Here is a 10,416-nt window from a genome sequence, read left to right as displayed (position 1 = left end):
GTGTAAGATATGAAAATAATAATTTATAATTTTTCAAGGGGTCATGAAGGTGGGAGGAGTGGGGGGAGGGTAAAAAGAGGAGCTGATACCAAGGGCTCAAATTGAAAGTAAATGTTTAGAAAAGTATAATGGCAATATATGTACAAATATGCTTGATACAATTGATGTATGAATTGTTATAAGAGCTGTAAGAGGCCCCTTATTGGAGGGGTTAATAATGTACTCAAGTTCGTAAACAAATGTTGGACTCTGGACTCAAGTTTGCGTGACATTAGAGCCTGAGCTCTTAATGCTGTGCTCTGAGTTTCTTCTTATCATTTCCAAGTCTACCGGGGCCTGTGGTTCTCTTGGCTGGTGAGTATGTCCTTCTGGGACTTCTGGACATAGTGTTTATGAGAGATACTGAGCTTTATATTGGCTCTCATGACTGTAGAGTAAGCAGCATTTTGATCTATGGTTCTGGCTCCTCTATTCCATTGCATCACACATGTCTGTGTGGGATTCTAAAGGGAATAACAAATATGAAAGAAGAAATTTTACACAGTATGCTTAATAGGACTTTCATATGTTCCAACAGGTAACACCAAGAAGTTAAACAATTAATTGGAGTTCCCTCATGGTGGCATGATGGTTAAGTGCTCTGCTACTAACCCAAAGGTTGACAGATTGAGTCCACCCAGTGGCTCTGGAGAGGAGAGACCTAATAATCTCTCCAGTAAAGAGTACAGCCTAGAAAGCTCTTATGGGGGCAGTTCTGTTCTGCCTCCTGGGGTCTCTTGAATGAAACCTAACAATGACAATAACAACAACATGGGTGCTGCAAGTCCTAATCTTATTCCCTTCCCCCTTTAATGAATGACTCCCTACTTGCCTTTGGGAAATGACAACTTTGTTCATAATCTTTTTTCTTGCCCTAGAATCCCCCTTTCCTAGCCCCCATCAACATTTCCTCAGCACTGCATTTGCCTGGCTGGTCTGAGTTATTATTCTAGAATAAGTCACAGACATTGTTTATTGGGTATAAATCTGAAGATCTGTGTGTTTCTTCTCAGGTTTCCTCACTAGGTGAGATGTGGACTCTCCTCTATGTAATCAGTTGTCCACACACAGACCCCAAGGATAAATATCAGGTTTCAGAGGCGATACTCTGAACTCATCAGGAGGAAGACACATATTACATTAAATCCTACATTTGCAAGGTCGTCTCTCTATTGTGGAATTACAATTGTATACTTAGGGTAGAGCAGAGTTCTCATTATTTTCAATATCTTTAGGATCTTTCTATCATTTTAAACAAAGGTCTTTTTACAATAATAAAACCTCAAGGCTATGCTATGAGAGACCATTAATGTTAATATAAATGCTGTGAATTTGAAAGGCTTAACTGTGAAAGGCACCTCAAGGGGCTTATTAATGGAAATATATATTTTAAAACCTTCTATTATGAATTAGGTGAAGGTTTGCAGTTCGGATCATCATTCTTACATTCAACAACTTAAACTACTTACCAAACCTCCAAATAGCTTGCCCTATCCCCACTTCCCTGTCCCTCTTCTCTCTCTCTCTCTCTCTCTCTCTTTCTCTCTTGTGAAACCAACCAACCACCAGCCAACAAAACCAGCAAGGAGGGGATCACTTCTGGCTTCCTCTGGCTTCCTCATTGCCACGAGGCTGAGGTCAGACGTGCCTTCCCCTTCCATTTTCTTTACCTATCTGACACCAACTGTTCCTCCCCTGGCACTTTAGTTCCATGCTGGCTTCAATAGTTCATTGCAATGGTTGGGTTTATTAGGGAAGTTAATAAGTTACCATGAGCCAGGATTAGTAAACAGTACCGACACAGTCATTGGTCTACAGCGACACCTCTACTTAGCCAGTAGCCGTCTCTCTCCTCTCCTTAGTCTCTCAGCCATGTGGCCCCCGCTGTCTCTATCGATAAGGAAGCCAGCCTGCTACTCTGTCTCATAGCCTCATGGTCTCAGCGCTGTGCCTCTGTTCTGTCTCATGATCTCTTTGCCTTACCCTCTACTGCCTCTGGTCTCCAACTCCCCTACTTCAGATGGGGATCCGGAATGGGCTCTACTGTAAAAGAAGAAAGTTTTATTGACAGAGACTTCACGTAGCATATTTAATTTAATTTAATTTAATTTAATTTAATTTAATCCTTCAGTCATATTAAGAAGATTTGTGCTATCATCACCACAATCCATTTCAGAACACTTTCTTCTCATGCTCATTGTTGTGAGCTCCCATTCCTACCCATCTGCCCCTGCCATGTTCCCGGGCAATTATCAATCACATTACTGTCTCTATAGATCTGTATATTCTGGAATTCATAGACAGAAAATATTACAAAACACAAATAGGAAGCAAAATAAATAAATAAATCCAATAGTGACTAGACAAAACTGATGAAAATATCTCAGTCGAAAAGAAAGCAGAAAATATTAAAAACTGACACTTTAAAGAATCCAAAGAAAGCTCAAGTAACAAGGTATTTGATTTTAAACCAACGATATCTGTCACATTGACTTTACAATGAATGATGTCTGTCTGAGAGCAAGGCTGTGCACATCCCTGAATTGTGTTCACAGGGATTCACCAGAGGCTCAATCCATGTGAGGACGCTGCAAAGGGATTTTCGGCTTCTACTGTCATCCATAGGCTTCTGCAGATGGGGTGTGCACAATTTAAACTAAGATACCATTCCCTCCTTTGGATTTGGACATCATTATTTACATTCCTAGGCTCACACGGACTAGTGTGTTTCTTCCACGTGGACTTAGTTCATGCCTTATGTAGAAGACTGCTTGTTTGAAGACAAGATTTTAGGATCGCAGACACTAGTTTTTTCTGAAAGCTGGGCACTCTCTGGTTTCCTCCTCACACTTTGCTAAAGCACCTATATTTTCAGTGATCTGTTCATGAGGGTGACTATCAAGTAGGGCCATGTCATAAGAATTCATTGTAGAATCTGGCTAGACAAAGGATACAATTAGAAAGGTAGTTGTTGGTCAACTCTAGGGCACATGGGAAATAATTTGATTTGATCCTGGTCATGTGAAGCCAGGGATGGACTGATCAATTGAGTTACCGACATGAGGCATAGCCAGGCAGAAGGCATGTAAAATGATGACGAACTTCTTTTTTTAAAGAATAATGTCTGTTAGAAAAACAATGTTTAGCTCACCGTGACATACCAGACTTCCATTCCTAAAATGTTGCCGCGGCGCTGGGGTTGCAGGGAAAGAGTGGTCTTCACAGCACCCCAGCTTTCTTGATGAGAAGGTTGGAAGCACACTAGTTTGTATCATTGTAACAACCACGAAATGCTCTAGGTTGCTTTCCTTCAGCAAGAATTTTATGTGTCAAAAGAGCATTCTGTTTGACCTCTAAATTTGGCTGATAATTAACTGATGAGATTCATAACTTTTGGGTAACTGATATTTTGACCTATTTGCTAGGCTCTGGGACACATCCTGTAAGGCCACCATCACTTCCAGATCCTGCATGGGAGCAAGGACCCCTGGACCATGAAGAGTCTCACTGAGTCCAGGCATGCCTGCCATGGCAAGCGTGCCCCTTCCCATCCCAAGCATTCTTACCGGTATTTCTCCGTGAAAGCCACCTGGAAAAGAGCCTTGTTGAGCTCCTGATTTTCTTCTGGCTTCTTCCTCCCTGTGGCTCCTCCAAGTTCTTCCCTGTGGAACAGTGGTTCTCCACCTTCCTAATGCCACGACTCTTTCCTACAGTTCCTCATGTGGTGGTGACCCCTAACCATACATTATTCTTGTTATTACTTCATCACTGTTATTTTGCTACTGTTATGAATCATAATGTAAATATCTGATATGCAGGATGTATTTTCATTGTTACAAATTGAACATCATTAAAGCATAGTGATTGATCACAGGGGAAAAAAAGCATTCATTGTTCTTAGAATGAGGCTAGAATTGTGAGCCCCAAATCTATTCTTGTACCCAAAATTCATACATATCTCTAGTCCACTTTAGAAAAATCATGATCATTTTATGATAGAGACCATTAAAAATCTGAGGCATACAATAAATAATTCTATGGAAAGTGCCATTCATTCAGCCAATAGTATCGAATTTAAAACACTTTTGAGAAAAGGAAATTGTACAAGTATAACCTGGCATTAGACCTCAAAACATGAATTTTTGACTTGTACAGTCTAAAATCTTAAGTGATTGGACTGTTTACACTAACAACGGGGGTTGGTGATAGGGCAAAACTTTCAATAGCTGTCATTTACTAAGGCAGAGCCAAGCCTACTGGATTAATACCTGTCACAAGAAAACAAGAAGGGCACCAACTAGTAAGTATATGGTCGTCCCAGGCCACCTTCATAACCTTGGGATAGCAGTCATCTGCTTCTTCTCACATTAGAGCATTTCAACCTTAGCTCCAAGAACCGATGAGCTTGAGGTAAAGCCAAGTTCACTTAGTAGAGTTCCCACATTGAGTCTTTCTGGTGTGGCCTGTGCAGGATATTATATGGCTTGAAAGGAGTCTATAGCGCACATCCTGGGCTGAGCATAATGGCCCAGTAGTCTGTAGCACATGACCTGGATCCTCCAGGGCTGGATAGAAACTAGGTCAAAAGTGTGCAATTAGGAATAGTACCAGGTGCATTCTCCCCTTGGGTTCTATATAAGTATTGTTAGGCACCCCCCACCACTCCCCACACACACACCTGGAAAGCTGCTCTAATTTACCCACCATCAGAAACTTAATCACCTTTTCTGAGACATAGAGGCCCTCCTATCCTCATCTTGACTTGAATTTCTTGACTTTCTAGTAAGCTTCTCTTATCACTCTTGTAGGAATGTCTGTTGATCTTGGGTGTCCTTACCACAATGTTGTAAGGCAGCAACTGAATGGTCTTGTTCCTTCTTGAAAAACTGACCCCAGCTGAGGTCCAGTCTCCTCTGTTGACGTGGCTTTTAAGACGTGCATAGGAAGGGGATGAGATATGATTCATGGGCACTAGGCAGGCTCTCGACCTTACTGCTTTTGAGACCGGTCTAGATGACAAGACCTGAGAGCAGCTGCCTGCCTTCGTCTTAGTGGTTATCCTTACTGTGGTAGACTCATACAACATGTGGCCTTTTGTGATCGACTCATGACATGTAACATAATGCTTTCCAGATTTCTCCATGTCATGAGGTGTTTCCTCACTGTTTTCTCGGGATTCATAGTAAGCTATTGTGTGTATGCGCCAGAGTCTCTACCCACTCTTCTACTGATGGCTATTTGAGTTGTGTCCAGCTTCTTGCTGCTGTGAATTGTGCTGCAACGACATGGGAGAGCATACATCTGTTCATGCTCTGTTTTTTATTTCTTTGAGGTATCTGCCCAGCAAAGATATTTCTGTAATAACCATTTCAATTGCCAGTTGTTTGGGGTATTGCCCTATCACTTTCCACAACAGGTGTATGCATTTATAAGCTCACAGCAGTGTATGAGTTCCAATCTCTCCATACCCTCTCCAGCATTTGATCCCTGTGTTTTGAATTGGGTTATTATTGTGGGTGTAAGGTGATAGCTCATCATTGTTTTGGTTTATATCTCCTGGATTACCAGTGATCATCTACATTTCCTCATGTGTTTGTTAGCCAATTGAGTGTTGTCCTTTGTGAATTGTCTATTCATGTCTTGCTTATCTTTTAATTGGATTATTTGTTTTTTTTCTTATTGAGATGTAGAATTCTATAGATTTTAGCAATTAGTTCCTTGTCCATTGTGTCATCACTAAAGTTTTTCCCCCAATCCATCGGCACTTGTTTCACTTTTTTGGCGAAGTCTTTTGCCGTGCATAAGTGTTTATTTTTAATAGGTCTGTAAAGAGACCTATTGTATTTGTTTTGTCTTATATATTCAATTGGTCATCTATGCTATCTTTCACAGTGTGTACATCCTTTATCATATTCGGTAGGCCATGAATGGCCTGCAGTCGGACCTTTGAGTCCATCCCGTTTTCTCATTGGTGATCCCTATAGCTCTAGAGTTTCCATTCTTCTGCAGACAGAGATTCAAATTTTCTATTGAACAATGTGTCCATTTCCCATTTAATGATTTTTGGTTATTTATTGAAAATCAATTACCTGTAAGTTAAACTCACTTTTCTGTCACTGAGTAGATGCCTGACTCATGGCAACCCTATAGGACAGGATAGAACTACCCCTGCAGGTTTCTGAGATTGTAACTTTTTACCAGAGTAGAAAGCCCATCTTTTTACCAGAGTAGAAAGCCATGGAGCACCTGGTGGCTTCCAAATGGTGATGTTGTGGTTAACAGTTGTGTTAGTCAGGGTTGACTATAGCAACAAATCTAGGGTGACGCTCGTATGTGTATAAGAAAAAGCTTTATTGTATATTGTATATTAAGTAATTGTATATCAAGAAAACATCCCAGGCCAGTTCAGATCAGGTCCATAAGTCTGATATTAGCCCATATGTATGATACCAATATATAAATTCCTCTTCAGAGTCATGCAACACATGCAATCACACTGAATTCAGGAAGATCACAGGCCAGTGGGTAGAAAGTCTTGTGGATTCAGTGGTGGTGGAAGCATCTCAGCTCTGGCGTGGGTCTCCACATAGCTCCTTCGGCTCTAGCATAGCTCCATGTGTCTTATCAGCAGGAAGACGAAGCAGAGTCTGTGTGTATCTGGCCTCCGTGAGCTATTTAACTCCGTGGCACCTCCAAATGAGGTTATCAAGCTGCGACATGATTGACAGGCTAGACTCCACCCCTTTGCAAGTTGACACCAGATTATATAGCTACTGCCGCAGTCCAATGTGTAACTATACAACCAGGAAAATCTTGTAGGTGATAATTTTATTCTTAGGGTTTTATCCTGTTCTAATGGCCCATATATCTATCATTCTGCCAGTACCAGGCTGTTTTGACTGTGGCTGTATAGTAGGGTTTGTGGTCAAGTAGTGCAAGACCACCTATTTTGTTCTACTTTCTGAGAAGCTCTTTGCTTATCATGGGCCTCTTCCCTCTCCTTATGAAGTTTGAAATTAGTTTTCTCCATTTCTTTGAAGAACGAAGTCAGCATTGGGATCATAATTGTGTTGCATTTGTAGATTGCTTTAGATAATATTGACATTTTCACAATATTAAGTCTACCAATCCAGGGACATGGGATATTCTTCCATTTGTGTAGGTCTCTTGTAACATTATTCTGTAGTTTCCTCTGTACAGGTCTTTTGTTTCTTTGGTTAGGTTTATTCCTAGGTGTCTCATGCTTTGTGTGGCTACTGGAAATGGTATTGTTTTCAGAGCTCTCTTTGCTGAGATATAGGACTCTTCTTGTTAATCTTATATCCTGCTATTTTACCAAGTCCCTCGGTTGTTCACAACAATCTTTTTGTGGAGTCCTTGGGATTCTGTCCTTGGGATTCTGTCTATATAAAATCATGTTGTCTGCAAATAGCAAGAGCTTCACCCCTTGCCAAATTGTGTTCACTTGATTTATTTTTGTTGTCTAATGGTTCTGGCTGCATTCCAATTCTGATGGTCCTGATTTCTTTTTCTTCCTGTTGAGATAGCTCATCTTTATAGCCAGGGGAGTGGCAACTAAAATTTACCAATCCCCTCTATTAATGTTACACATACCCTATTTGCATAGTCCCATCCAATCATTTGGGTGGAGTTACAGAGACATGGATAGAAGAGTCATATTAAAAAATTTCACCCCACCACACCTTTACTCAAGTTAATACCTGTCTACCTTTTAGTGGCTGGTATTTAGACTATTGCTTCAGCTTCCCTTCTGTATTAGATTGGGTTCTTTAGAGAAGCAAAACCAGTGATGGTTGTATATGTTATATATAGAAGGAGAAGTATATCGAGAAATACTCGATGCTCACACAGCTATAAATATAGATAAATTTATAAATAAATATAGATATGTTTAGTCCTGGTCAAGTCTGACTTCTCCTGAGTGGTACAAACTGATGAACAGGAAGCAGGATGAGGAAACAGAGATAGCATGGGGCACAGGCTGGTGGATACAGAGATCTGAAGTCAGCTAATTCAATCCACAATCAGTAGGCCCCTGATGACTCTTGGTATCAACAGACAACACAATAGGAGGTCAAGGAACAAGATGCAAGATCAAATTCCAGCAGAAGGTGAAGGGCCAAAGAGAGTTTAACTCTTCTCTATCTCTACATCTTATACAAAACAGCTTATATTACCAAGGAGGTATCATCAGGCTGCAATGCAATTGATAGGTTGGACTCCACCCCTGCCCTTACCCAGCGGTGTCTAGTTGACATAATCCCTAACCGGCACACCTCCCTGCCCCTCCCGCCCGTGGTAACCATCAAAATTTGTTTCTTTTGGTATGAAAACTTCTTTGTTTTTGCTTTGATTTTTAAAAGTAACAATGGGCTCATATAATATCTGTCCTTTTGTGGTTTACTAACTTCATAATGGTCTCCAAAACCATCTATGCCACCAGGTGTTTTGCAGTTTCCTCATTATCCCTTAGGGATGCCTAGTATTCAATCATGTGCATGTATCAAAGTTTATGTAGTCATTTATCCACTGATGGGTCTGTAGGTTGTTTCCATCTTTTTGCTACTGGGAACAGTGCTGCAATGAATGTGGGTGCAGCACTGTTTGTGCTAAGCTTTTTACTTCTTTAGGTTATTTACCAAATAAATGCATTTCTGGGTCTTCTGGAATTTTTTTCAGTTGTGGTAAGATAGGTCAGTTTCAAAATTTAGATGTCTTAGCTTTTGCCATCATTGTAGAGATGGAATGATTCCATGTGTTTGCTAGTCTTTTGAAGCGATTAATTAAGCTTTTTTTTTTTTGTTCCACCCATGGAGATACTTAAGAAATTACCATCTTTTAAAACAAAAAACACACCCACATAAATAAAACATCCACACATTTAAAGTGAGGAATAACATGTTTACAAAAATAATATGGGGCAGGATGAGTTGTGCCAAGGCAGGAAGTCATATTATGCAGGCATAATTTGTGTAAACATTTTGTAGTTTTCAAAGTCTTTTTTCATTGAACAACTCTTTGTCTGTCTCTGTCTCTCTCTCTCATACACACCCCAAAGAGAAGAGAATGACTCTGTAATTGAGCCCTAGACCAGAAAGCTGTAATTTTTAAGGTTTAGAACAGGCTATTGCATACTTACAGGACAAGTCATTAGAACATTTGACTCTAGGATAAGCCTTGTTTTATATTCTGGAGGACTGGAGGGATATGATCTGAAATAATGGATAAGGGAGAAGAACTAACTGTGCTCTGAAGATGAACATGTGGCTTATCCTTCTGATCCAGACCACTGGGTGTCTGGGAGGCCTTCCTTTGTCTGGTTTCCCGTACGCTTTCCTTTTTATCTTTGTTCTAACACACCCTGTGGCCCAACATCCCAGACTGAGGTTACATCCAGTTAGTGACCTTCAAGGTCAAAGCTAATGAGACCATCCTTTGCAGGAGCCTATACCAAAAACATGCTTGTTCCATGCTTAATGCTGACCCCACAAGAATGGATCCTCTGAATCCCTTAGCACAATAAAGACCATTTATGTAAAACCAACAGCCATCATCTTGCTCAGTGGGGAAAAACTGAAAGCATACCACGTGAAAACAGGGAACTAGACAAGGTTGTCTGTTATCATACTATTATTCAGTGCGTGCTGGAAACTTTAAGCAGAGCTATTAGACCACAAAAAGAAATCAAAAACATCCCAACTAGCAAAGAAGTAAAATTCTATCTGTAGATGATATCATTCTATATGTAGAAAACCCCAAAGACTCTACAAGACAGTTGCTGGAAATGATCGACAGATTCAGCAGTGTGGCAAGGTACAAGTTCAGCATATAAAAATTAATCAGATTCTTGTACACTATAAGGAGAGTTCTGAAAGGGAAATGCAGAAAACAATACCATTTATGATAGCCACATAACAGATGACATACTTAGCAATAAACCTCCAGAGAAACAAAAGAATGGCACCAAGAAAACCTCAGACCTACTGCTGAACCAAACCCAAACTCCCTGCCATCAAGTCGATGCCCACGCATAGTGGCACTATAGGACAGCGTAGAGCTGCACCTGTGAGTTTCCATAATTCTGAACTGTCAGCTTTGGGGATGGAAGTCCAATGAGTAAACCTAGTATATAGTCACATTAACCAAAAACAGCCTGGTTTTTATGTAACAGTAGATACGTAGACCAATGGAACAGAATGCAAAATGAAGAAACAAATCCAGCCACCTACAGACAACTTATTTTCAACAAAAGGTTAAATACATTAAATAGAGAAGAAAGTATCTTTAGACTTCCATTTGCAGAAGACTAAAAAAGGACCCATATCTCATTCCATATATAAAAAGAAACTCAAGGTG

The sequence above is a fragment of the Echinops telfairi genome, unplaced genomic scaffold, assembly GCF_000313985.2.
Source record: "Echinops telfairi isolate 266 unplaced genomic scaffold, ASM31398v2 ScPeMD7_7424;HRSCAF=8462, whole genome shotgun sequence".
Lineage (NCBI taxonomy): Eukaryota > Metazoa > Chordata > Mammalia > Afrosoricida > Tenrecidae > Echinops > Echinops telfairi.
The sequence above is the reverse complement of the archived record's forward strand: the minus strand, read 5'-3'. Positions refer to the sequence as shown.